This window comes from Heterocephalus glaber, unplaced genomic scaffold, assembly GCF_053883595.1.
Source record: "Heterocephalus glaber isolate CG9 unplaced genomic scaffold, H.glaber_assembly_v1.0 deba00001463, whole genome shotgun sequence".
NCBI classification, from domain to species: Eukaryota; Metazoa; Chordata; class Mammalia; order Rodentia; family Bathyergidae; genus Heterocephalus; species Heterocephalus glaber.
In genome coordinates this window covers 15816696-15821235 of record NW_028258310.1, presented here as the reverse complement: position 1 = coordinate 15821235, position 4540 = coordinate 15816696, and the positions used below count along the sequence as shown (strand labels likewise).

General features: G+C 34.7%; 1 pseudogene; it reads left to right on the top strand.

The window, feature by feature from the left end:
* The first annotated feature begins 1803 nt into the window (after positions 1 to 1803).
* On the top strand, positions 1804 to 4208 carry LOC101702342 (putative ATP-dependent RNA helicase DHX40 pseudogene; annotated as a pseudogene).
* Positions 4209 to 4540: the final 332 nt, after the last annotated feature.

Below are 4540 nucleotides of genomic sequence, written 5' to 3'. Positions count from 1 at the left end.
TGAACCAACATGTGCCACTCCCAACCTCCAGAAAGAATGTGAGGCAGTTGTACAGCATGCTCTGAGGCCATAACCTCACTCCACTCCTCTGTGTGACATCCTATCTTCATTCCATGGCTTTTGGCAGTTCTCTGACATATCTAAAGATTTGAAGCTTTAGTTGTCTCTTTATTTAGCTAAAAATATATAGAATGTGTATATTTTCCTTGCTGCTTTTAAATGATTTCTTGAAAGAGAAATGTTGAAGTGTTCACTTAATGGCTTCATTTTCAAACTGAAATTTGATTTATATGCATAGTTTGTTTTTTTATTCCATGAATAAATTTTGACTTTGACAAATATATCTTGCACATTTCACATTTTTGAAACCAATGATTATGAAGAATAAATAATAAATTTAATTAATATACTAAGATCATCGCACAGTTTTATATTTTAACCTATTGATGCAAGAAAGATGTGTTAGTGCCCATTTTATATTAACTTCTTTTTGCATTCTTCAACTCTCTTTCCTGCATCAATTCTTTGCTTTCATTTCCTTGAATACATTTTTATGACTACATAGTATTTACTTATTTTCTTTTAATTTTCCTCAAATGTATTTTAGTGTTTCTTCTCTAAATCTTGAAAACTCTCATACTTATTTAAAAATATTGATCTAATTCAAAGATATGAATATCTTTCTTTTTGCTGTGACCATTTTCCATATCATCGCGATCTCATCATTATTTTCTAAATAGATTATATTTCTGATTTTCCTTTTAAAAATAATTTCCTTGAGTAGGTTTTAAAATGCATTTTTATTGTTTAATTCATACTTTATTGGACTGTTATTAGAGAAAGTGGTGTATAATATCTACTTTGAAAATTTATTCAGATATTATTGCCACAGAATATAACCAATTTTAGTATATGTTCTGTAATCTTTGCAGAATGTTGGATTCTTGGTATGTAAAAGGTAGTCTAAGCATAATTATGCGTTGAAACCTCTGCATATTCTTTATATGTACTATTTTTTCTGCTTGTAAAAAATTAATTTTATTGGAACATTTTAGATAAACATAATGATCACACTGTTCATAGGGAATTACTACCTGTACATAATATAACTTCTTCTTTTTTCCCCAATTCCCTCTCCTCCCTTCAACTTCACTTCCTCTCCATATTCACAAAAGCTTCATTTCCATTTTTTCCTTCTATTCTTTCTTTTTCTTTCCTCTTCTCTCTTCCTTGTTCTCCTTCCCATTTGAACATTCCCTTCCTATTTTCCCAATATCTATTATACATTTTTGGGTTTCTCACAACAGAGAACAATGTGATATTTAAACACGTGTGCCCAACTTATTTCATTTAAGAGTATGCTCTCTAGGAGTATCCATTTACCTAGACATGTTTCAAATTTATAGCACTTTATGGCATTGTAGTACTCCATTGTATAAAAAAAACATCATATCTTCTTCACCCATTCATCCATTGATGGGTATTTAGGCTGTTTCTAAGATTTAGCTATTACAAATTATGCTTCTATAAACATGGGTGTGCATATATCACTATGGTATGATGCTTTTAATTTTTAAATTATTTTTATTTTAATGTAATACAAGTAGATATTAATAAAGAAAATATAAAACCAGTTCTATGAAAAAATAATTTTTCATAACAAAGAAATTAGAGAATGACAATGATAAATACACTGTGTATCATGATCTTAAAGAATACATTTTCATTTGCTAATCTATCAACTCATTTCCTAACAATACTATACCCTTTTTGCATAAAACATTTTAATTATTAACAAAGTATCTCATACTCAGTATAACTTTGAACAATTTCTTCCTATTTCACAACATCTATTATATATTTTGGGTTTTATTTACACTTTCAGTTTCTCACACCAGAGAGACAATGTGATTTTACACATGTGTTCAATTTATTTCACTTAAGAGGATGGTTTCAAGGTGTATCTATTTACCAGAAAGGTCTCCAGTTTTTCCTTCTTTATGTCTGAGCAGTTTATTTTTAAAAAACACATCTTTTTTATCCATTCATCAGTTGATGGGCATTTGTGTTGTTCCCAAGATTTAGCTATTACAAACTGTGCTGCTATAAACATGGGTGCAGCCCATCTCTCCAGATCCATGGACCTGCTCACCTCCGCTTCGGGCCAGGTCTATGTCCCGGTTTCCCGCCATCGCGGGCAGGGCGCCAAGGCGGTAGGAGAAGGGTGAGCGGTCAAGAGAGCTGCAGGAAAAGCGGCCTTCGGCTGTTTCCATCCCCAATAGCAAAGAGAAAGGATGCATATCACAAGAGGGAGGAACTGCTCCAACTTTTCCTATTCAGAAACAAAGAAAAAAGCTTATTCAAGCTGTGAGGGACAATTCATTCCTTATTGTTACTGGAAATACAGGAAGTGGCAAAACAACTCAACTCCCAAAATACCTATACGAAGCAGGGTTTTCACAACATGGTATGATTGGTGTGACTCAACCACGAAAAGTAGCTGCCATATCAGTTGCTCAGAGGGTTGCTGAAGAAATGAAATGTTCTTTGGGATCCAAAGTAGGATACCAAGTTCGTTTTGATGATTGCAGATCTCAGGAAACAGCAATCAAATATATGACTGATGGATGTTTACTGAAACATATTCTGGGAGATCCAAATCTTACCAAATTCAGTATTATTATTTTGGATGAAGCCGACGAGAAAACTTTAACTACAGACATTTTATTTGGCTTATTGAAGAAGCTATTTCAGGGGAAGTCTTCTAACAGGAAGAAACATTTAAAGGTGGTGGTAATGTCAGCAACTATGGAATTAGCCAAGCTCTCTGCATTCTTTGGAAATTGTCCCATATTTGATATACCTGGAAGACTTTATCCAGTCAGAGAGAAATTCTACAATTTGATTGGCCCAGGACACAGAGAAAATATTGCATATATTCAAGTGATTGTGAAAGTGAGCATGGACATCCATTTGAATGAAATGGCTGGAGACATCTTGGTTTTTCTGACTGGCCACTTCGAAATTGAAAAAATTTGTGAGTTACTTTTTCAAATGGCAGAATCTGTTGATTATGATTATGATGTTCAAGATACCACCCTAGACGGCTTGTTGATATTGCCCTGTTACGGATCTATGACAACAGATCAACAAAGAATATTTTTGCCACCTCCACCTGAAATTAGAAAATGTGTCTTATCCACCAATATTTCTGAAACATCTTTGAACAATAGATGGAACCAGATATGTGGTGGATAGGGTCTTTGTGAAGCAGTTAAATCACAACCCCAGAGGGTTGGACATCCTGGAGGTGGTTCCAATTTCAAAGAGTGAGGCATTACAGCAAAGTGGCCAAGTTGGCAGGACTTCCTCAGGAAAATGCTTTCAGATATATAGTAAAGATTTTTGGAACCAATGTATGCCTGATCATGTGATCCCTGAGATTAAAAGAACTAGTCTGACATCTGTAGTCCTGACCTAAAGTGCCTTGCTAAACACGATGTCACAAGGTTTCCCTATTTGGATCCACCTAATGAGAGACTTATTTTAGAAGCTCTTAAACAACTTTACCAGTGTGATGCTATTGACAGGAGTGATCTTGTAACCAGATTGGGTTTGTCTATGGTGGAGTTTCATCTCCCTCCACACCTCACATGTAGTAATCAAAGCTGTTTCTTTAGATTGTGAAGATCTACTGCTTCCAATAGCAGCAGTGTTGTCTGTGGAAAATGTCTTCATTAGACCTGTTGATCCAGAAGGAAGCAGAACAGAGAAATCATGAATTGGCAGGTAAAGTTGGAGGATTTAACGACTTTCCAACTTTAGCTGTCATCTTCGAACAGTGCAAATTGAGTGGAGCTCCAGCTTCATGGTGCCAAAAACATTGGATGCATTGGAAGTGCTTATTTTCTGCATTTCTTGTGGAAGCTCAGCTTCGAGAACTAATCAGGAAACTGAAACAGCAAAGTGATTTCCCTCGAGAGACTTTTGAAGGCCCTAAACATGAAGTACTATGAAGATGTCTTTGTGCAGGCTATTTCAAAAATGTAGCTTGAAGATCTGTTGGTAGAACGTTTTGCACAATGGATGGATGTGGAAGCCCAGTTCACATTCATCCTTCCTCAGCACTCCATGAACAGGAAACCAAACTCGAATGGATCATTTTTCACAAGGTATTAGTTACCACCAAAGTTCCTTCAGAAGGCTAAGACATAAGAGGATTTTACTGAGCAATACTTAGATGTCTAACTGTTTAATTGCTACAGAGATTTATAGATATTTAGAAAAAAGAATCAATTAATAAATAAAATTGCCTATGGCAGGATTATTTCTTGAATTAATATTAATCCTTAAATTTATTTTTCTGAGATTATACAAATTCCTTTTTATATAAAATACATTGTTTAAACAGTAGCTATAGCCATGAATCAAAGGACAGGTATAAGTGTGTGTGTGTGTGTGTGTGTGTGTGTGTGTGTGTATATAATGTTGTTTCGTAGCTGTACCTACATACTTGTATCAGCACCATGTATGTAAGTGT